Source organism: Micrasema longulum, unplaced genomic scaffold, assembly GCF_059751315.1.
Source record: "Micrasema longulum isolate JH-2025_06_02 unplaced genomic scaffold, ASM5975131v1 h1tg000514l, whole genome shotgun sequence".
Classification (NCBI taxonomy): Eukaryota; Metazoa; Arthropoda; class Insecta; order Trichoptera; family Brachycentridae; genus Micrasema; species Micrasema longulum.
In genome coordinates this window covers 169,884-195,723 of record NW_028277711.1, presented here as the reverse complement: position 1 = coordinate 195,723, position 25,840 = coordinate 169,884, and the positions used below count along the sequence as shown (strand labels likewise).

The following is a 25,840-nucleotide window of genomic DNA, read 5'->3' as shown; positions in this document are numbered from 1 at the left end:
ACTATTTTTGGGAATGAGAGATATATTTATATGCACTTATAAAATATTTTGTTAAATAAATTTATTGTACTCTACAATTAAATTTGGAATGTTGTGTCACAAACTTTAACTTTGGACTAAAAACTGTTTGGCGTTTTGCACACCACTGTGCAGTAACTTTGACGCTTTTAATGCAGGCGTCGGCGTCGAATCGCGCGACGTGAGTGTTGTTCGGCGTCGCGCCGCTTCAGCCTTCATTGTTCTGTATAGCACACACTGGCTCAGCACTAACAAGATGCGAATAATTACGCTTAAAACACAACACGGTGTAGAATGCAGAGGTTTTAAATTACATTTTTTTCTTTAAAATTATTAAAGAATTGTAAAACATTATTGTTATACTTGCCTCTTGAGTGGCCATGATATCACATAAGTCTATATATAATACAAGGATTGATACATCTCTCTAATCTTAAAAAAAAGTCGTATTTATAAATCTAACTTATATTGTAATGTTTATAAATTATGGAGTGTGGATTTTAAAGCAGCATTTATTTATTTATTTACGAGTTCATTCAATACATTTTTTAAAATTTTTTTTATTATTTATTTATTTAGTTCTATGTATTACACAGTCTAATATATATTTACAACACAATATTTACATTTATACTTATTCTAACATTATTTATCACTATTATACACTTAGTATCCTAATTTATAATATTAACTGTTTCATATGTACATTTTCATTAATTATATTCACTATTTACTACCTAATATTTTTCACAAATATACTTTTTACATTTAATTTTAAATATATTTACATTAATTTCATTTTTTATGCTTTCTGGCATTTCTTCAAATAGTTTTATTCCCTTGTACATAAGGCAGTTCTGGGACATTGCTTTTGATTTCTTTTCCAGTCTTATATTTTTAGATCCTCTTGTTGCATCGTTATGAAAGAACTCATTATTTTTTAGTTTATTTTGAAAATATCTCGGAACTATTCCTTTAATAATTTTGTTTATTTCATTGGCAACATTGAATTTGATTCTTAACATTTGTTCGTCTCCCACATCTTAACATTATCCTCATCGCTTTGATTTGTATTATTTGGAGTCTTTTTAGATCTCCTTCATTACTTAAATATAAAATACTGGAGCAATAATCAATGTGGGGAACGATAATACTTTTAAATATCAGCAGAGAGGTTTTAATGTCTAATTTATTCCTTATCCTTCCTAACAGGGATATCTTCTTTGCGATTTTCTTACTCGTATAGTATGCATTTTTTGAAAAAGATAATTTAGAGTCAATCCAAACTCCTAGATATTTTATGCTTTCAACATTCTCAAGAACTTCTCCATCTAATTCAACACTGTGATCACTGTTAAAACAGCGTTTCTTACCCATTATCATACATTTTGTTTTTCCTACATTTATTGAACACACATTTATTGAATACAAAGATACAGTTTATAGTGACACAACCAGGAACGACTTTTACCTGTGAAATTACCCTTACTCGCTAGAAAACATGTGTTTTTACACAGAGTGAGAGACAAGAATATGTTATTGTCTAAGCGCGCATTGCCCAATGGACCTTTATAAGGGGGCGCAATGCGCCACTCACCCTTCTCTTTCCACCAGTTTTCAGATCCACTTTAAAGTATTCAAATGTGCTTTATAGCACAGTCTTTTAGTGGGCGTAAAAATATTTTTTTCAACATGTTTAAATCATTTTACTTGATTCGGATTGAATATTTCATGGTCCCTGGAATGGCACCTGAAGTATGAGACTGATCATCTAACCTTCATGTAACAAAAAAAACAAGTTACCCTGCAATCAGTGTACCAATACAGCGCCCCATGTGCCCTTATAAATTCGAAAAGCGAATGATGATAATGATTGTTTATGAAGATGGAAGAATCGAAGAAATATGGATGTTCAAACATAGGCAGAATATTGAATGTTACACGGTAGTGAAAGTGGCCACTCAAAAAAAGCCAATGGCAATACGGAACTCCTGTAAATGTGACTTCATATTTCTTTCAATAAATTTCTCTCTCTTTCCTTCTTTTTGTAATAATAAGGCCCGAGGGAGTGCAATCCAGTCTGCAAACCTTCGGACGAGCTTAAAATATCGTTTATTTGTCACAGTGAAAATGTCTATCAATACAGATTGTCATTTGTGATAGCAAAGACTATACGTGTAGTATGGTATTATAAGACCTATTATAATTGCATGTCTCGTCAGACCGGCCTCGGGCAAATTTTAAGGCTTCTCGGCTCTGTAGGGGGGGTGCTGATAGAGGTTAGTTCTAGAAGAAGGGGATGCGATTGAACAAATATGATTACGCTTGATTAATGATCATCCTTAGTAAAAGATGTTGGTTTTACACAAGCAATTAAGGAGCGCCATGTCTCCAAAGTGATGCGAAGGAGAAAATACTTTTATTCCTTCTGGGGCTTCGTTAATTAAGATGTGTAGAGAGGTATCCATGACACAATATAATTAAAATTTGCGTATGGTAATATTTTGTTATGGATTTAAATCAGATTGGTTTAACGTTTAATATGCTTCGGATATCAATTTATCTTTTATGCACCTCGCAAGTATTTTAAATCCCTTAATTTAACTCTTGATTGACTTTGATTAGATTAGTAATATTTGGTTGTATGTTGGAGATAAAAGGGGCGGAGGGGGTTGGTGGAATGATTTATTTTGAAAATTAAATGATTTTATAAGTAATATATAAAAATCAATGTTTGTATATGTGTCCTCGATAGACTGAATATTTGGATCGATTCAAGAGTGGTTTTCAGCTAAATGTAGTGCTTTCTTATGAGCATATGTATAGCTCATGAAATCTTAAATTAAGAATTAAAAATAAAAATAAGAAAAAAGTTAGGGGCCTAAATGTTTTTTCATCGTTTACCAGGGATGCATTCACCGAAAATGCAAATACAAACAAATTTGAAGGATGTAATTTTTTGTGTATAAAAAATTTTTTTGAATGTTCACAAACAATATTCCTTTTTTATAAAGTTTTACATGGGAGGCTTTTAAAAAGATTTTTAATCAATTCGGCGAAGTCATGTTTTATCAGTTTAATCCCAGTCAGTGAAGAATTTATTTCCCTCTTTCCTCAATCCAATTAAGTGCATATTATGTACTTCTGGATTACATTCAAAAGAATAGCACAAAGATGCTGAGGTCACCTAATTACAAAGAGCCCTTTTAGGCAGTTTTTCTCGTTCGGCAACGAGCAACTGTTCCGTGTATGTGGGCATCGCCAAAGATACTTATTTTGCGGTATGTGGTGGGCAAGCTGCCTAGTAGTACATATATGTCAGTTTATTATTTTAAAATTTTAATTATTAATTAAAAATATTAAGTTATGAATCGACTACCATTTCAAAAAAAAAATCTTTAATTATGTTGACAATCCTATATTATTTTTTATAAATTGTGATATATTTTACGGAAAACGATTGGCGTACAGTGGGTTCGAATTTTTAATGTTCTTTGTTTATCTATACAAGATAGAAAGTTTTAAAAAAATTACATTTATCTGATTCTATATTTGAATTTGAATAAAGGCAAAAATTTATATGAGCTTTTAACTTTTTAAAATATGAATATGAAATACAAACTCACGAAAATGTTTTTTTAATTTATTATGATATACGTCTAAGTAAAAATGATGATAAATTTATTGCAACAAAGAAGGAAAACATTTTTGAGAAAAGAATATGGAAGTCTAGGCATTTACAGGGCTTATGACCTGACATTGGCTGGTTTAGGTGAAATATTCACCATTTCGCATATATTTAAACATATGTATTCCTTTCATTCGTCTAGTTTTTGTCTACAAAATTTTTGACTAACTCAAAACATTTCTGATAAATCTACCTGGTCTAAGAAGAAGTTAAAAAAAATACAATATTTTCAGGCGTTGCCTCGTATTTAGGTGAAAGAATTCAATCAGATGAATCTCATAAGCACCAATAAAGGTTTCAGCTTTTTATCTTCACAAATATCAACAGATGGAAGAATTGAAGGAATACAGATGTTAAAAAGAAAGGCAGCGTGTATGATATATGCCTTTACTTCTATATTCCCTTCTCGAAAATGTTCTTCAACTGTTGTAATATGTAATTATTAACAGCTCCCCAGGGGGTTGAATGCAGTCCTTGTCTACAAAAATTTGGACAAACTCAAAACATCTTTGATTTAGTATTTTATAAGGTTGCGAACTGTCTTAAGTAAGTAAATCGATATAAAAATTTCATAACGTATTGTTTTTATTTATTTATTATTATTTGAAAATTAGCCAGTGATCTTACAAATCGATATATCTACCACTGCTCTACAAAGGCGAAGTTCCAAGCAATGCGTTATTTTTAAAACAAAGTATTTTAAAATTAATAAAACTTAATCAGTACATAATAGTAGTTATATCACAATTTTTTTTCTACTTAGAAAATGATATTTTCTTGTTTTTTTAGTGTTTTCGCCAACTTACGTACAAATATTTCCACATATCACTGCTTTTGCCTGAATGTTTTATGTTTCCCAAACCAATAATTGAAAACGTTTAGAATTTTCCGAATAAGCCGGGTCTTATTTTAAAAGGAGAGGCAATGATTCGAAAGTGCCATTCTTCTTACGGGACAAAACGCCCCGCTATAGAAATGGCAAAAAAAACTCCAAATAAATTCCCAATAAGCCACGCATGATCCGTGATGAAAGTACAGCCCGATTTAGGACGACATCCCTATGCAGTTCTTCCTATTCTGTAAAGAAAGGTTCGTAGGATTTGCCTAAAAAAGCGATGTCGCCGATGCTATGAAAGTTTCCTTTTCTTAGTTGGATAGATTTTCCAGGCTGCAAATACGAACACCCTCTTTCTCAGGATCGAAGCCGACATCGAGCTTTGCTCTCCTGCCGCGTGGCGCTATAGTCGTTTTATTTCAGCGGTAGGCGAGGGGAGGCGCGGAAACCGTCAGTCGTGAAGGAGACTTTGCGGAGGTTAGGCGTACGCTTGTTTGCCTAAAACGCGGTTGAATTTCGCCCAACGTATAGTAGTGTCATATTGTTACCGACAATATTAGTAATCTTGTTTCACATTACACCCGATTTGTTGTGATTCGTACCGCGTTTGTGCAGGAGCTCTGTATGTGAAAAATAACAAATATTTTGCCGGATAAATCAGCGCTCGTAATTTTCGGCGTATTTTGGAGTTCGTTTTCAGGCGAGTATACCACCCGATCGAGTTCTATCAAACCAAATAATTGGCAGAGTGACGCTAAAATGAGATTGTCAAATAGGTAAAACGTTTTCAAAGTTTGCCGGCGTATTGGTCTAGTTTTCCGACCATGTTTTTTATTTAAAGCAGTGTTTTCCCTCGACGCGGGCCGTAGAGAAAATCTACGTTCGCCCGCTACGGCGCGGTGTAGCTTTAGCGGAAGTGCTAAAGTAATATTATCCTTCGGAAGTAAGTTACGACAACGCTTATGAGCGATATTACTTTCGTATTCGATAGATCTTTCCCGACAGCAGTTTATCGAACTCCGTCGCAACTTTTGATTTTAAATTACGAGTCAAGTGTTATCTAGAAACGCTATTGAAGGGAATTAACGAAGCGTAAGAAATATATAACCGGTCAATTGTTTCTTGTTATCAAAGTTGAATGTATTATGTGAAGTGATTGATTGTCAGAAAAAACAAGTGAACAGATAATTCAATATTTAAGTGTTGTTAAGACGACATTAAGGAAACCGTGGGATGCTCATTTCTATGCGGTAGGTAAGTCATTTATTTATTTTTTGCATAATGTAAATTACATTTAACTTTTTTCTGAGCCATGTGTGGTCATATAAGTTGAAAATTCCCCTTGTTTCGGATTTGGCTTGTACAAGTCCCACATCAGTGTAACAGATGTGACTATCTTCAGCATCGCAACCATTAGCATAAGTTTTAGATTGACATTATCTACACAACAAAATTTTAAGAAAACGATTTGTAACTTGAACCAATACACATTTAAAAAAAAAAAATGAAATAAAACATACTTTAGTTATATGTATTTCAAATGCAAGTGTGATGAAAGTCTTTACGTATTTAGTTCATGCAATTAAAAAAAAATAATGAAACAATAACATTCAAACATTCGCGAATAATAATAAAAAGAAGTCTTAAATAATATCAATAGAAGTCAAAATTTACAAATGAAACAAAAATAGACTTAGTATTTAGGTACTTAAAATCAGCTCCATTAAAGAAAACTTCTGTACAATTTACAATATTTTTACATTACTTTTTTAAAAATCGGGTTTTCAACTTTTTTATTTTGAACTAACCACACTATTTTTAAATTACCCAAGTAATTTTAAAATTTAAATTTATATTTAAATAATAATAAAGATTTGTACCTAACTCGATTGTCTGGTGATGCCCAAAAAAGCGCATTTTAATGACTAATATTTTTTAATATCTCACGTTTATTATTGGATTTCTATATATATATTTCAACATGAAATATATACAAATGAAATATGTTTATTTCACTCAATTGGCTTAGATTCGACTTTATTTTGCAGCTGCATAACATAATCAGAATTAATTATTTGTAAACATTATTTGAGTAAATTTACTTTCAAAATTTTTTTGCATACGAATTTTATTTTATTTCTCCTTTACAATAAAATATGGAACAAACGAGATAAATTACGTAGGTACGTCTAAATAAAACTAGCTAATGAAAATTATAATGCATCATCTTTCAAAATAACACATGATGTAAAATATTATTTGTAATTGAAATAAAAGTTGGGTTGCGTTGATAGATAAAAAATAAAATCAGAAATTGTAACTCCTGTCGAGTGATAATTCTATGTGAACCGCGATAGTTCTGGTTATTTTTATTTTCATTCAGTAGTTTTAGTCGTTTTATTTTCTTGGCAGAGTTCGTGTCTCCAGTGTAAAGTTGTTCAAGTGTTTATAGTTTTAGGTCTAATTATAAGACAGCGTCTGTGGGCGAAACTATCAGTTGAGAGATTATGCAAACAATCAAACGATACATTGATTTTTAACGAAAGCAATAAGAAGATTTCCAAAACTTTATTTTTTATTAAATTAGATAATTTTTTTAGAGTCAAAAAAAGATTTTTTTATGTGTGGGTAAGGTTGAGTACAAACTCAACCTTACCTTAGCAGATTTTTATTATCTATATCGGTATATATGTTTATTAGAGAACTTATTAGAAAAACTAATAATTGTATCTTGTGATGGTTTTATCCAACTGTTGTGTGAAATTACACCCGTCTACAGCACACATACAACGATTATCGAATTACGTATTTAAAATTAACCCCACATGCTCTGAAAATAAATCAAAATGTTTGCATTTTCCCCTTTATGCTTTTATCCAGAATACAAAATACATATTGTGCATTTTTTTCATATAACATAAAAATACAGTCGCCTTTTGTCCGGGAAAACTGCTATAATTGAGTATCTGTTGCTCAGACCAATAGTGTTACAATTATCAATTAGAATTAATTTACTAAATGTGTTTTCATAAGCGTAATTTAATGCTTTTTTTACATGCTAATGTATTAGCTTAATTTAATTAAGATTTTTTATTTAAAAGCGGTTATTTATTCATCTTTCTTTCAATACGTTCCACAGAAATTTTTACATTTTCGCAAGTCCCGCAAAAGACTTATTTTGTTGATACAAAATAATCACAAACGTCTACGATTTTTCATGTAGTCACATATTTGTTCACGTTTGACAAAATATCAATATAATTTCTGCCAATTTACTTCGAGAGCAAAGCTCGCTTTTCAATAAAAATCTGTCAAAGGAAAATATGGAGGGCACCGATCTCATAATAATAATTTATTAAGTACAATATTCCATAAATACTATTTTTTCTGGGGTATAATCTTTCGACGTTTACTTTAGATTTTCTAAATTTAATGGATATTAACTCATTAAACAAAGCACGTAAATAATAAATAAGATAATTGTCATGAAATTCATAGTACAATAGCTGTGTAAAACGCGTTTCGCCTGAAATTAAATTAAATTTATGGTTTGACGAAGAGACGGGTATGTCTCGAAATCGGTAGACATAGAAAAGTCGGTAAGTGGTTAAATACAAATATTTAAAAACATTTTTTCCATTTCAATTACCGGAAGCAATTTTGCATCTAAACCATTCAGGGACCCACTCAAACACACTAAAAAAATTCATTAAAATTGGTCTAATTCCGTCCGTTAAGAGGAGTTCATTGATATACAAAGATAATATATTTTACTGTATGATAAAATTTCACTATCTTTTTGATAACTTGTTATTTTCCAAATGACAAATAATCTAGTAATAATGCCTTATGGTTAAATTGTCTTAACTCCAAACTATTCGTTGGAGCAAAAATCATTTCTTAATAATTTACATAACCCCGAAAAGGGTTGGTTAAAAAAGCCAAAAAAAGTTATAAATTGAATAAATAAATAATTTTAAAAACTTTACCGACGATAAAATATTCATTTCCAACCTATTGGCCTATTTTTATATATTATTTTAATAAAGGCGAAAATCTACTTATATATGGTATTTACACACTTTTTTGTAAAACACTGTAAATTGTAGACGGATATAGACATATTCGTGAAAATATATTTTGAACGTACGTAGATATTTACAATACAATTTTGTTCAAATTCTTTCCTTGGAATAATTCCCCGATGATTTTTGTTTACCTTTTATCTTATCTTTTCAACGATTAATTCGCTATATAAAAATAAGGAACCAGCGCTAAACCTCCTCGTCAATTATTTGTCACTCAACAAATTGTTTTATTCATTCCTTCGGCCAAGATTCACAGTTTACCAAACTTCTATAACATGTCTAACTTCCGTGTATAACTCTGTAGATTCAATCCCATAAACCATGAACATTCAATTATTCTATTTATACGTACCCAGTGTATCGATGTTTGTTATATATACAGCTAGATATATTTTAGACTAGTTTGAACCAATAAGCAATATTGAATAATTGAAGTTTGTCTATTCGATAACGTGTGTCTGATGTGTACGTATACGAATATTTAATGTGCCGGAATGTCCATCAGAAAACAATAATTAAACATCATATTTAAAAAAACTATTTTTCAGTACTCTATTAAAATTTTTATTTGTCTATTATTCAAGAAGTCTCAGGGTAAATTCCTAAAATGGAATGTTTATTTTAAAAGGTGTCACTAGACTGGCAACTGACGCCATAGACTGATTTTTTTAATTTCGTGTAATAAATGTCGCCGCTGTGTGGCCTATGCCATACTAAATGCAAGTATTTTGTATTAAGTGAATTGAAATAAATATATTTTTAAATAATGTAAATGTGTATTGAATTAGGGTAAAATCACTAAAATAAATTCAATATTCCGATCGAGTATATTTTTAAAGCCTCGACTAAGAAACAGTCGTGTCCTGAAACGTATCGGCTTATCAAATTTATTTGAGTGGTTTTACATTCATTAAATACGTAATTATATCATGATAAATCATAAAACGGTAGTGCATCAAATATTCATTTTATAAATATACATTTTTAAATAACATTATCCTTAAATAATTCAAGAAACAGACGTGTTTTTCTACATATTAATAAAGGTGGTCTTCATTTAGACAACTTGAAAGAGTGAAACTATATAAAACTGTTATTCGAAGACTTCCTATAATAAATTTTCAATTAATTTAAACTTCGAGTTCTATTTAAAAAACATTCCCGCCATGATTCACATCATTATTTTTTTTCTCTCTCTTTTTTTCATAGTGAAATAATGATCTTATCTTAGAATATTTTATAATGTAAATCCACACCGGTAGACGTATAACTAAAAATGAAAGTGGTTCTAACACATTTATAAACAATAAATTGATATAAAATGTCACAATGCAAATTTAAAAAATGTTTTTGATATTCAAAATAAATTATTATTATTTGCTTCTCAAAAAAATTGCAGACAAAAAACTATTAGGAGTAAACTAATAAAATTGCATAAAAAATCGGCGTCTTAAAATCCATTAGTACAGTTTTTAAGCTCTTGTTAGACTTAAAAGTGAAAACAAATTCTATGTATCTATAATACCTACATTGCATACATACTCGTATAATATTCTGTGTCTAAAAAAAACATTGGCACCGTTTTAAAGCTTCGCTCTTTTGAAATAATGTTGATTTCATAAACGCAAGATATAGAAAATAAACCGCAAACTGTAAGTTAACCCAAACGTTGATTTATTTTATATGAAGCTTCAAAAGTGAAATGTTGGCAGAATGAAATATAATTTATGTTCAGAAATACGGACGAGTGTTGCGAGCTTTTACATTTTTTTCGCCGTTTTGCTTAGAAAACATCGCGCCGGATGCTAGCGTTCTATATTTGAATTTGAACCTGGTGCATGGAACGACTTTGATGTACAATTAGTTAATGGGTGGGATTTCCAACATTTGAAGATAAACAAAAAAAGATTTTGTGATTATAGTTAAAAGGGGCAACGTCTTAAGGTCGATTGAGGTAATTACATATTTAGTCATAAAAAGATATAGGTTTTATTAAAAGAAAACCAAACTATTAAGTGTTTATTGTAATAATGATAATTTTCGTCATTATAATCATTTACTGTCTGCTTCTTAAATATAGCATACACAAAAACATCTCGAAAGAAATGTTTTAATAATATTTTTTATTTATTTATTTATTTATTTACGGACAAAGTCCATTATAAACATTACAATTAAAAGAAATTTTTACAAAGGAATAAAAAAATATAAGGAACAGAAATAAGCAGCAAAGACAGATGATAGATTTTTTAGATTAAGTAAAAAGCATAGGCTAACTATACAGATACTTTAGCTGATTTGTAAAGAAAGACATCCTTACACCATCCTTTTATTACAATATTTGTTTTGAATTGTATGCCACGTTGGTATAATACATTTTTTTTTATTGAAAAAATGCGTTTTTTCAATTTAAAAAAAGTTCGTTTTTATGATTTATCAAAATATTTCAATTTTGGAGGCTATTTCCAAGAGTTGTAAATAACTCACTATGAAAAAATGGGAACCAAGTTGTGATGAAGTAAGGTTAAAAGTTCAAATCTCGAACCTTTGGACCACAACCCGCTATATTTTACTTATGATGTCTGCACAATGTGTTCTCTTTCATTTCTTAAATGTTGTTATTTAATCTTTCATTTGGGCACTGCATTGCAAGGCACGTATTGTAATGTATTGTCGTGTAAAATATCATTTAAAACAAATACTATGCATTGACACTGCAAGGTATCAATTCTTGGACCCCGTGTCCTGTACGAAGGCATGGTAGGCGAAAGCGCCAACCCCTATACTACAGGGCGGACTTTTCTTCAGTCGTTTTCCTTGTTTAGGATTTTCTACTGAGAGTAGCCATCGAGTCGAAAACAACCATCTAGGGTTCTGGTTGTATTTCACACTTATAATTTTTGTTATTTGCCTGGACGTGCACACATAATACAGAAGAATGTGTAGGAAATCAATGTGTGACGGTTACGAATGATAAAATTAGACGAGTGTGAAGATTTGAGACAGGTATAATTGATAAGGTTTTAACAAAGGGTCACTGAGATGGTTTGGTCAATTAGAACGAGTGGACGACGAAAGAATCGAAAAACAGATAAACGTGTCGAGAATTAGTAGTAATTATTATTATTATTATGGATAACTTATACAGGGCCATTTTCGTAGTAATAATTTCAACTTAAAATTTATAATTCAAGTAGAACAATTTACTAAATTATCACACCCTTTGAATTTATTCAAATAATTTAGAGAACAAGTCGGTTTTAAGTTTTTTCCGAAACATCGCTTCACTTTCACAGTTTCGCAATTCTGCTAGGAGACCATTCCATGCAATCGAGCCTGCAACTGGAAATGAGCGTTCACCGAATTTAGTGCGCTGGTTGCGTAGAGGTGTAAATTTTTTTTCTTTCGACGTAGATGTAGCTGATCTTAGCATAAAACTTCTGTCAGCTAGTTTGATTTCCGGAAAAGAGTTGTGCGGTGACTAAGGACGAGAACGATCGAGAAATACGTGGCATGATCAGAGTAATCAAAGTCTCAACTCTGGTCATGCAAAAGCCGACACAACCGTAAGGTATGTATGAAGAGATGTATGAATGTGGTAGAAGCTAGAAATGTATGTCAAGATAGACGCATAGCGGTTAGATAATACAGTCCCGGCATACTGAATCCCAGGATCCCGGTCGTTTTGAAGTCCCTAAAAACCCGGAATCGTACTCAGCTTATCTTGGGATTTTTGAAATTTCCAACAACTAAAAATTGATAAGAGTATGGAATCCCGTGATTCTCCAGAAGTACTAAACGAATTTTGAAACAAGTTTGATGAAAAGCATTAGATGTGAAATAAATCTATTTGAAAATGAGGATATCCCCTTAGAATTAGCAAAAAAAAAAATATGTTTTCTATTTCTCCAACCAGTGTCAACCCAGGGCGAGCGTTTTCACCTGCTGCTTATGTTGACAATATACTAAGAAGCAGGCTTAGAAATGAAACATTACATGCTTTGATATTTCTGCTAGAAATTCCAAATTGATTGTTTTTTTTATATTTTGTCTTATAATTATATTTTATCAAATTTCCAATAAACAAGTTTGTTTTTTTGTTTATTATCCAGACTTTGCCTAATTTTGTTATTTTTGTCGTTGTTTTTCACACAATGTTCTAGTACTACTAATCACCTTATAAAAATAAACGATTTATTTTTTATTTGTGTAGAATTTAAATAACATGGTCGTATCCCGGGATCCCGGGATTAAGCTGCAGTTTAAAGTTTTTTTGTTTGTTTATTGTGCAGACATTGCCTAATTTTTTTACTTTTGTTAGTGTCTTTCACACGATGTTCTGGTACTACTAATTGCCCTTATAAAAATAAACTATTTTTAAAAAATAATGAAAGTATTTTTTTTAGTCTAATTTAAACCACATGGTCGTATCCCGAGATAATCTCGGAATTCCGGGATTAAGCATCGAAAATCCCGCAATCCCGGGATTGATCCAAATGCTAATGATGCTAGTAGTTCATACTTTTGTTCGTTTATCACGTCAGCAGATCTGTCGTATTGTTATAATATTATTGAACTTATTATACAAGTTGACAAAATATAAAGAAATGCACTGCCAATGTTTTTGGTCAGCAGCAGCCGGTGGTAGTAGTAGTAGTAAATGTGTTTTTTTATGTAGTATGAAAGCAGTAGTATAGGTTAGTATATATGGTTTTAATATGGTGGTCTATATTCCAGACCCCGTAGCGCGGTGCTAGTGATATACGGGAATCAATAGGAACTAGGAATGGGCAATACTCGGACCGATATTAGGCGGTCCGTCACCAGCATCCGTCGGTCGAGCATAAATCATCCCGGACACGCTCCCACCGACAGCCGCGTCCATTCATGATGGTTACAATAATAGGTGAATAGCCGCCCCCACGCAGACGTGGAGCTGGATTATACCAAAGACGCACAGCGCGAACAGCAAACAGTGACATGTTAAATTGGAGCAAAAATAGTGCCGTACCTAAATCAGCACAATCGATATTAGTTTTTATTTTTACATCTCCATTATGCCACTAACGTAATACCTTTTACACCAAATTTATCAACAATATTTAGCATTTGTCCAAATCTTTGTAAATAAATTCTGGATTTCCCGATGACGATATTGATATCAATACTAGATATTTATTCAACAGCTGCAGCCAATTCAATAAACTATGGCTGTCGATCTAAATAAAAGATCTTTATAATTGTGGACTGTATAAAATATTTATTTAAAAGACTGTGTGCTCCGTGACGACCGAAGACTTCGAAAAAAAATGAAAAAGAGAGAGATTATAGCCCTTGTGCTATGTTTATATACTATGCAATTAGTACCCACCAGAGTACCAATACTCTGGTGTGGCACTCACAACAATCAGTACGAATTTAAATCAAGAACTCTATTAAAGAAAAAACTCAACAATATGAATGATGAAAATTGCCACACGTGAATATAGGAGTCAACTACCTACGGACAGAATAGTGAATCTTAAACAGTTTTAAGTGATCACTTAACTCAGCCGATGACAGATCATAAGCTCTGTAACCGCCTAGACGTCGATATTCTAAGAAGCTACATCTATTTGACATCACCTTAATTTAATTTATTTATTAGTTTGTAATTTTAAAATGACTCCTTTAAAATCATCATCATATCATCGACATACCACAGAAGCACCCGTTGGTGCATAAGTATATCAGATGGAAGGTATTGATAAATCCTACTCAGGCTCAATGATATATTGCGGTGTAACTAATTTCAAATATAAAAAAAGTAGCTTTAAAACAAATATTTATTTGGTTTTTTTTTGTGTCTATTGGAATACAATAGACACATCGTACACTGAGTTGAAGTATGTTGTAATTCATAATAACTGATAACAGGAGAGCAAAAATTTAGTTTCCCCATACATAAAGTTATACTTTTAAGAAAAAGTGAAAGGTTTTACAATATTTTTTTATATAGTGTATTTGTAGTAGGTACATCAGGATTAAATGAAAGTGTAATTAATTTAGAAAAAATATAGAATACATAAAAATATAAAATTAAAAAATTAAATGTAAGAAAAGTTAAGTAATTGGTACTTCTTAGGTATTTGTGATAGAATTACAACTGTTAAAGTCAAATATGCAGAACGAAATTCACGTTTTGACTGTTTTCATAACTCAAAATCGATAGATTAGATAGTTACAACAGTTTTTTACTAAGTGTGCGACATGTTTGATAATTCTACAGTATCTGATGGCTTCTTAAAAAAAATAATAAGCTTTGGTTTTGCTCTCCTGTAATCGTTCCAAAATGCAGATTCGATAGTATACGTAGGGACCGTCGATTTCTCGTCTACCTTACCAGAAATTGAATCAAAGACCTCAAGCAAGGTTGGCTAACGCATCAACCACTACACTACGAGGCGTACTTATCTCAACTTGATTTCCCACATGATTCTTACCCAAGAGTAGCTATTAAGTCAAAATCCCTCTTTTAGAATTCTCGTTCAATTTCATAAAACACAACTGTATTTTTAATTCGCGCGGACACGGACTGACCTTTTAAATTTAAATAGGTATGTAAATTATGAGTAACTTTTCAGTTTGGAATTCAATGTTTAAAATTTCAATATTCCTGTCATATTCGCTTTTACGTCAGAAATGACAGCAGTGCGAGTGTTTTCTCGTTTTGAGCAACACACCTCATAAAAATGTTAAATGTTAAACATGTCAGTGGACTAATTGGAGTACAACTCGTGAGCTATTTTTTATCGAGTCGCTGTATTTTAGTTGCCGGTCGGACGTACTGATGGCTGATGTGTATTCCCTGGGTCCGCGCGATTATTTATGTGACAATTTTGTTTGTCCAGTCAGTATGTCGTCTGTATTGTGGAAGATGAATGATTTCCAAATAAACGTGCATTTGCTGCAGTCGCAAGTGCCTTTTGTTGATTTTTTGGTTTTGGAAACACGTTTGTGTCACTTCCGCACGTGCCGTGCTACATGACGGCGAAGTATTGTCGCGAGATTGTTGTAGTTATCCAGCTATAACACGTGTAGAACTTTGTTTAAACTTAAGCCTTTCCGTCATTCTTTGAAACGGCAAACAAAATAAACGTTTGACACTAAGAAGTTTTCTCGGGACATCTTCTGTGAAATTATTTCAGCTGCCGCATGCATAACTACCGTTAACAAAATCAACATATTACAAATGCAATGCTATGTTTGAAGCAACAATTGATTTTCAAATGTAAATATTAAAAAGATACCATTGTTATTTCAATATGTTTGTATACATTATTGTTAGTTATTTAACTTACCAATCTAGATAAATCTACTACATTGCATTCAACAATTTACAATATTGTTCAGAAAGTCGGTAGAATATTATACCTTCCTACTCTGTTGACAACTCAAAATAATACTTACTTCTCTATGGGCTAGTAAGAAAATACTGTAAATAAGCTTATTGGTGTTATGTCAAACATTACATTATATTATAATAAATCTTGTTGAATAACAGCGCAGAAGTCATTACAGAAGTAGGTATAATATAAAGGTAATTAATAACTTTTTTGTAAGCTGATTCAAACTTTCTCTCTCTTATTATGAGCGCAAAAATACAAAAGAGCAACCTTTCCTTAAATTCTTTTGAGTTGTCAACGTCAACCCATTTTATTAATTTATTAGTTCAGTGACCAAGATAAATGGATTATTAGCTATGGCGTTAGTTGAAAGTAGCCCAATCGTATATAAACATATTCCGAATGCCACGGGGATATTTGAATACGCACAATAAAAAATATTTACACCCCGTGTTGATAATTACAATTTATAAAGCAGTCAAAGTTGCAACTCGTTTCCATGGGTAGTTCAATTTCTGGGATTTTAAGGGGTCGTTTTTAAAAGAACCTTTACTTTTCCGAATGTTTGAGTTTACTGTTAACCATATTGACGTGTCATATATCTGTTTAAAAAAAATATATTTGTGTTTCTGATCCTATATTTGTGGTGGTATACTCATGTGTCTATGCCCACAAATCGCTCGTCCCAACTCAGCACAGGACTTTTAGTCCCATGGAGTTAGAATTTATATGCCAAATAATGTGTAACAATACTACCTGTATTTAATAAATAAATAAAATAAATTAGTATATTTTTGACGCGTTCTGGAGGTAACTTACTTTGAAGTTCTGCTCGCAATTAATGCTCTTTAGGAAACCATCGACGTTAGTTTGAGATAACGTTTTAATGACGTCATCCATCGCACATGACCGCCGTTTGATGACAGCACCAATCTCTCAGGATCTCCCAGGACTCGATCATTGTCCACATGTAAACAGCAATAAGCAAGACAAAAAATTGGCCCGAGACATCGCCACCGAGATAGACTATCTAGATATCTCCGCGAAACAATGATTACCCCCACCTCCGTTTTATTATTCTCGGATAAACTCACACAAACAAGACCTTGTGACTACAAAGATTTGCCCGACGTGAACGTTTTGCTTGCGCACGTTTTTTCGGCCGAAAATAGATGCAGAAAAAAAAACTGTTTGGTTTGTTTTTAACAATTCCAATACATTTTGGTATAAAATAAACCATGTTTTCCGTGAACTCTCTCGTAGTAAACGCAGTCGTGTTTTCATTTTCGAAGCGCTCACGTGCTAACTGCGGCCGAATGTTCGTATTGTCCCAGCGTTCTGTCCCGCACGGTCAAGGCGGTTCACGAGCTGGGACAAGATAATATTGTCATATCTATTATCTTATCGACACGTAAACGGCCCTTAACACTCAAAATAAGCGGTCAGGGTTGAGAAAAAATTGCAATTTCATATTTGAAAAACTTGGACCAAGATCATTCCCCTAGTATTTTCGAATCACCCCTCTCGCGTGCGCTCGGAATTAAATGTATTCGCATTTTTTTGTTAAGTTAAAACGAGTCCTGCAGTAGGCTACGCTGAATGACCTAGAATTAATGCGATTCGTTAGAAACAGTACAACATTTCTAGTGCTCAGGACAATAGAATCTGTATCGGATTTGGCCGCTGACACGTTTGGGCCGCTTATCCCTTTTTACAGCGTGGAATCATTTCGTTTGAACCGGAATATTTTGTTCCCTCAAAAAATTAATCCTCAAACTTTGAAATTTCCATTTCTTTTTAGACTTTTCAAGCCTTTTTCTGATTTGTAAACGCCTTCTTCGGTTATGGAATAAATTAGTAAAAACGTCATCGAATTTTTTATTGCTTTAAATACTCAGTTTACAATGCCAATTTAAAGTTAATCCAATTGCTGTACTAAATAACAACATCGTCGGCCTTACTTGTGAAATTCGTAAATCCCAAACTTACTTTTGTTCAGAAGAGAGTAAAAACAGATTCTCTTTAGTAGCGATTTTTTTTCGGTATATATTTTTTAATAATGCAACACTACATATACACAAGTCTTACACACATATAGATTATTTGAAGTCCTTACAGAAAACTCCACAGTCGTTATTTTTACCATTGACATATAATACATAGACACAGTATAGAGTAAAATATTTTTAAAACCAGGGACATAAAAACGTACCTACCCACAGTTACTTAGTTTGTTTATTTACACTAGGACTCCATTCAACGAGTATGCACATGCATATGCAACCAAAAATTGAAGGATACTTGTTTTTGGTACATCAAAAAAAATGTATTTCAACGTTAACAATCAACATTCGTTTTTGGGTGATCCACAATCAGATTCATTGACATTAATTTATACCTACCAACATTACGTTTATTTATGTAAGAAATCAAAATGTTTTTTGCAGCAAAAAAGCTTGCTTAAAAAAACATCTGGTATTATAAGGGTTAAGCTATCATTTCGCTTCGTTACGAACTGGAGTAGCCCAAAACTACGATTCCACACAATGAAGAACATTGCACAAAAATACCACCCCTCTTAATTTCATTGTGTGTTTTTTTTTTATGATGAATGCGTACCTTTTTTTCAGACCGCCAAACGGATGAAGTACGCATGCGCACAACAAATTGTTATAATATTCTATTTTGATGTCAATGATTGTAAATAATGACCCTGGCTTCCTTTCATCACTTCATTGTACTGATCCCTAAGTGTTGCCGTCTCGTATTTATGCATCAGAGAAGCGCGCGAGCGAGCGAGACCGCAGTACTGCAACATATATTTGTGGTACTTACAAAACCAAATACATTTCCGTACATTTTGTACGTGTATTTGATTTTGTTTAGTATGCAGTAAGTACATTTTTTCAATTGTTTGTTCATATAAATTAGTTTACTTTGACAATAGAGCTGTGACATTTTAATCTCAATGTATTAACAGTGTGGGTATTAGGTCAGATTAAATTGATATAATCCGTCTTCATCGGTAAACACTAAAAAACGTAATTTTTAAATAAATTATTAATTCTACCCATTAATTACACTAGATTTATTATGACATTTCAAATATAAAGTTTTGGGATTATAATGAAACATAATGTATTCAACTATCGTTATTATTTCAATGTACCTTCTTTTTTTTGTGTTTTAAGTTGACAGGCTCGAAAAAATCCTTGAATAATCTTAATCTTAGCTGAAATCCTTATTCATTATTGTATAAATAAAATGAATGTAATTTAACAATGTTTTGTGTACGTCCAAATGTTTGCAAACTGGCTGGATTTTCTCCTAGGGAGTTATTCAGATTTTTATTTTCAAAATTCATTTTTCAGATAACACTTTTGAATGTTTCATTTTCGAATAAAATTCATATTACTTATCGATATTTACAAGCTTTCAAAATTTGAATGTTTTGGAGATATTTATAGATTACTAGCGGACCCGACAGACGTTGTCCTGCCCGAACGTTGGCTTGCTTGCTATTAGCTTGGAAAAATATTTTTTATTGATAAGAAGGTACTTGTTTATGATTGGATTTTACTAAATATTTTTTTTATTCAAATATTGATTTTCAGTAGGTGCCTACTAGGTACTTGTTTATGGTTGAATTCCAAAACATAAAATAATTCATTTTTAAATATCAAATTATTTTTGCAAATGTCAAACTCGGCTCTTCTCACCAACAGGAGTGCACTTTACTCATGAATGCAATTTTCAAAAATGTATTGTATGTCAGTTAATATTTTTTTAGTAATACCAAAAGTCCAGTAAAAAGAAATAAATGGGAAGAAATTAAAAGGAATATAAGGAAAGAATCTGATTGGGATCCATAAAAAGCAAATGTTGTTTGTAAACATTCAAAAACAAACTTTTTTAAACACAAAAAAACAACATCTTTCCATTTTTTTGTATATGCAGTCTCGTCGAATGCAACCCTGGTTGGTCGATGAAAAAATTAATTTATGCTTTTCACTTTTTTTTACAGATTCGATCGAAAATGTTAATATCTACAAACACGCTCTGCGCAAATATCTACATTTTGCTGAAAACCGCACGTTAATCAGTTAAGCCTTTTAGGGGGAGTTCAGCGACGTCACACGTACAGAAGAAATGTATATATAGAAAGATTTTGAATTTAATTAATTTTTTCATCATCGTCATTCCCTTTACGCACCTAATGGTGTAGAGGGCACTGCAATGGAACATCAATCGCAGCGTATAACGGTTTTTATTTATCGCTCTTACGCTTCAAGTGCCAGTCCAGGGACTACGAAATATTCTAGTGTAAAAACACCTTTTTCAAATAAATATTTCATGTAAACCATGTCAAGAATCGAATACGAAACCTCACGCATGTGCTTAAATAATTCGGTTGTATTTTAAATAACATAATATCGCCGTAAGTGCAAATGACACTAAACAAAATCACATTTTTTTCGGAAAGACCAAAAGAAGTAATGATTAATCAAAATCAATAAATACTACGCACGATAAACCAATTGTTGTACTAAAATGGTATGTTCGTTTTTAAGTAAGAATTCTGACTTAGACTGTCCACAAAATTTTTGTAAAATATATATATTACTCAAAATCAACAAATTTAGTTTAATGTCACCAATCTTATAAAGGTGCGATATGTCTTCTATTATTATGGATAACTTATAAAGCGCCAAAATTCATGAACAATTTTAATTTGTATCATAGAAAACTGATACACATAGCACATCCGAGCCGATCAACTTAGGTCCATAGGGCCGATAAAACGAGAACCGGAAGGGCGATTCCATGAGTCCATTCTTGAATTATCATCAACCCGTTTTGGGAGTATGGCGGACTGACGCCAAGAGTGTTTGATGTAGATATTTTAACTGTCTTGATGCATACATGCTTATCTAACCTACTCTGTCATGTATATTAAATAAAACATAGGTATTTGTACCTGATCATCCACTCAGATATAAAAATAATTTTAAAAGTATGTTATTACCATACCTTCTTTGTGTTATGTTATTTTATGAATTTAATATTGATTTAATTGTATCTAAGAAGTGCAAGAAAATACGTATTTTATTAATATAATTAATTAACTAAAATATTTCATAAAAATATATACTCGCTCTTTGGAATAAATTATTTATAATAATAATTTTAATATTCCTTCATTTATATGAAGTTCAATAAAAATAACTCACACAAACGATTCCTTCAAACTAAAAAAATATATTGAATGATGTCTGCATTCAGCAATTTGATAAAATGCTGACGCATTCTACATACAATTCTTCGGAATATCTAGATTTAATTGAACCGCAAATAAATGGAACAAGGTTTCCTTTGATTTCGAATCCTAAAATGATGCATCATTAAATAAAAATTCAATCTCGTCGATTTATTTGTCAAACTACGGTCGTGTGTTAAATTAAAGTCGCCATTTTAAATTGAATTCGTATGAATGGCGATATTGCGCTTCATCTGCTCCCCAAATTTGAACATTAGTAATTGTGATCTTGGGATATAATAACTCTATCGCTGCTTACCGTAACATTTCATCATTCTTCTACCTAATACTAGCAGGGTAGATATTAAAGGGAGGGGTCCTAACAAAAGTATTCTTGTCCCCCACGGGTTTATATAATTATGCAGATGGTTATATGTTACATATATTCATTCCGGAGGCGAATGCAATTTCCTTGCCCCATTTATTTTTTCATCATTATATTGATACATTTTGTTCAAAACAGTTGTTGCTGTCTGAAATTTCAGGGAATCAAAAAGAGTGATATCCTCTTCGCCTACGCCTATTGAAAAACGGCATGATTTTTAATCAAGTGTGTAGATACTTATAGAAAAAGACCATTACAACTGTGCGCGACCCATGCACTAAATTAATTAACGGGAATTTGCGGTCGTATGTCACAGGGCCCTAAGGCATAGAATGCTCTCCCAGCAGAAGCGCAAAACTGATATTGACGCGATGTTTCGGAAAAAACTAAGAACCCACCTGTTCTTTAATTCATTTCAAAAAGTGGTTTTGGTCTTGTTACTAGTGCGGCAGGCTCATTGATAAAAGGTTCGAGGTTCAAGCCCACTCTATTCCAACATGATTGGCATTTCCTATTGCTATATTTTGGTAAGCCATAAGAACGCAAATATTTTCATAAAAAAAAATAAAATGAAACGTTGTACTGAAAAAGAAAACTTTATTGTTTATTCTTATTGCATGTAATATTGAATAGAATCACTTGTGTACAGCGCCTTTGAGGTTTTATTGCGAAAATTGCCCTTTAAAAGTTATTAATAAAACCAATATCTGGTTATAAAAATAATAACATTTTTATATGTATAAATTGTTTGTATTTATTTGATATGTAATATATATATTCTTTACTAACTTTGTATACTATGTGGAAATCTGTTATTGGTTCTGAGTTTATACACTATATCTGTTTGTTTACTAAAAATATGTATGTAGAACTGTTGATTTCCCTAATAAAATAAAAATAAAAATAAAATAAAATAATAGAATAATAGATACTATTTTTTAAGCCTTCAATTCAGCTCTTATTCAATACCTTTCCCTATTTTCTTCTTAAATACCTTGAAGTATCGTTTTAAAAAACAAATAATGACTGTGATAGATAACATGTGGTACGAGATGATAAGAAAGAATTGCAACCACTTCCTTTTTAAAACCAAAACTGTAATATTTGTATTACATATTTTTTTATTTCTTTTTGCATTTTACCTTCTTTCACTATTATCGTATCCCTTCTTTTGTTTCTTTAATTTGTCTTCCCGTGATCTGTTTATGTTATTTCTGTGTGTATTATGTAATAAGGTCTGATTTTTTTGTTATTAATTTTCAGTGCTGTTTTATTATGTACGAAAGTACTCGTTTCATTAAAAAAATAAAATATGAACCAGTTGCACCACAAAAGAAAAAGTTAAAAAATGTTGCAAGTTAAATTTTACCTTTTCGTAAAAATGGTTTAAATGAATTTTATGTAAATTGTAAAATATAGATATTAGATCGCATTTTTTATGGTTCAACTGGCACTTAGTAATTTATACAAATTGCAATGGAAGTTTTCAAAATACATTTAATAATACAAATATTTATTCGTAAAAAAAACTATAACAATGCGATCAATTTGTGTAAATATCGAGTAATTGACACCGAGATATATTTAAATAAACATAATGCTTCAAAGAACGAAATTAGCGTTGTCGCATGAAAATTGCGGTGCAAAATGCGTAGCTGTGTAAAAAAGCCTAACTGTCTATGCCAGTTTACTGTGAATTCAAAGCTGTATGTCGCGCCTTTTTACGCTGCTTCACGTTTACTGACTACAAGTTAGGTTTCAGAACCTAGGTTAAATGGAACAAAAACCGGGTGCTTGGTGCTGCATCTAGCGTATAAGTATATATGTTATCTAAATATATGTTAATTTACATACATATTACATATATGTATTTATAAATATATATACAATATGAAATGCATGGATTTATGTCAAACCGTAATGATTGTAATCTTTAAGACTTTTGGAATTTGCTTATGTTTTCGAATTCAGTTAATGGTTATCTTTATTTGGCAAACAATAGCTGTGATAGCTGATAGCCTATTTTGGTGAGCATTTAAAGAATATTTGCGAGATGTCTAAATGTCTGAACTATTGGAATCTATGGGTGGTTCAAGTTTACGGTGTCATTTAAAATGAAGCCTGAAAATAAGTACGATTAACTTATCTAGTACCCGCATAGCAACCTACTGGTTAAATATTTTTATACCCTTATAAAGTTTTAAAAATTTACACAATATATATAAGTTTTTTTAAACTCTTTTATGGCTGTGATGTCACACTAGTCTATAAACGTTACAAGACTTGAAGAAGTTGTATTATTTATGATACTCAAATTGACATTTTCATACCGGATTTAGAAAGTAAAATTTGTATAAATTTGCCGGATTTAACTACAAAAAATATTTATCCTTGCTTTGCGAAGACTTAATGTGACGTCAAAACAGCAATAAATATATATATAAGAGAGAGCGCGAAGATAAAACCCCATAACCAGGAAAACAGAGACGCTGTTCGTGCGGAAGAGATTCAGTAGGTTTTTGGCAGTGCGAGGAGGTGCACACATGTAAGATGACTGGCCCATTTATAATTTTCTATTTGTTTTGCTGAAATAGGGCTAAATTAGGTTTTTTTTATAAATTATGGAAAAGTAATTATTATACAACATGTCTCTAGGTTTTTTTTAAATATCTGAACATCAGAATATTGCGAGGTTTTCTAGAGGTAACACTTTGTTACATCACCGCGCGCAAAGGATTTTTTACCTCAACCTTTTAAGTATTAATATCAAAAGAGCAATAGTATTCCTCAACGAAACACTTCGTCACAAACGTGAAAGATATAAATATCAAAAGTAATATTCTTCAAAATTAAGATAACTCTTCGAACAGTCATAACTATCGGCAGATTTTCATTCTTTCGATTAAACCAAACATTCCAGTTTTAAAGCCGTTTCAATGAGTTATTACTTACTATTAGAAAATGGGAATCAAATTGTGGTAAAGCGGGGTTTGGATCATGAAACTGATCCGTGTGTCCGTGGTACTAGCCACAAAACCACAATCCAGTTTAATATTGGAATGTCAAAGAGTATCTGCCTATGTTGACGCATGTCAAGTTAACTGGTTAATTTGAATTTATTGATTTTGCACAAAACAATTTATGCATTTCATTTTTAATACAAATAAACAAAAAAATCAGTACCTTTTTTGACTTTTACTTTCTGGACGATAGTATTTATATAGTCATATACTTGTACTAATGTAAAATATCATTAAATCTGCGTATTTTAGGGAAAAAAAAATTAAACACATACAGTACACTGCATCTGAGGACGTAAGTCTTCTTGGCGGTGCCTACATATACAGAAAAAAAAATGCCGAACGAGTAATCTGGTAGCCTTATCTTTGCGCCAATAGAAGTTAATCATAATAATAAATTCATTGAATTGATAAAAAATGGATGCGAATTCTCCACTGACTGGGATTAAACTGATTGGACATGATCAATTAGCCGAAATGATTACAAACCTTTTTGAAATTCTTTTTGTAAGCCACCAAATCTGTATGTCCGACACGACTTATAACAGGGCCACGGATAGTACCGAGGAGCTCCGTTCGGTAATCATAGAGATCTATTCAGTAAACAATGCCGTACACATAAAACATAAAATATAAAGTAGCAAAACTCATTGAACAAGGGTTTAGAATCGCAAAATGAGTTACCCCAAAAAAATAGAAGAGTGACAGTTTAGAAATCGCTAAAATATATTATTAAAAAAAAATAATTCAGTAATAATATGTGATAGTCAATATTTATGTTTATTCTTAAGGTCTTTTAAATAAATAAAGAATGCATATTTTTAAATTAACATAAAATCTGATAAATAAAACTGGTTTCAACTAAAATCTCTCAATGATTATTTTTCAGATTTAGCAATACTGAAAAAGAAATAGATAAAACACGTATTTCTTATAAAACTACCCTAAGCTTCGCATTGTTATTTTAAGAACAGCACGCCAACCCTTATCGATAAGACATTATTTTTTTGGGGTGTTGAAGGACGATAAGTATCCCTTTACCTGCGGTTCCGAAATTCGATCTCCTCTGCTCAGGTACAATAAAAACTACACTTTATGGTTTTATCATTGGCCAGAAACCATTAAGGTTACCGTAAATTCTTTGATGCGTTTGATAAATTTTCT

The 25,840-nt window shown here is 31.6% G+C and overlaps 1 long non-coding RNA gene across 2 annotated transcripts in view; it reads left to right on the top strand.

Moving 5' to 3' along the window:
* The first annotated feature begins 4,993 nt into the window (after window positions 1-4,993).
* Window positions 4,994-25,840, top strand: part of LOC148280900 (uncharacterized) — an 80,625-nt gene continuing 59,778 nt past the window's right edge. The window contains exon 1 of one of the 2 annotated variants that reach the window (XR_015822475.1): window positions 4,994-5,791. This is a non-coding gene — a long non-coding RNA (uncharacterized LOC148280900). Of the gene's footprint in view, window positions 5,796-25,840 lie in introns of both variants that reach the window. The other variant, XR_015822474.1, reaches the window with a different exon arrangement.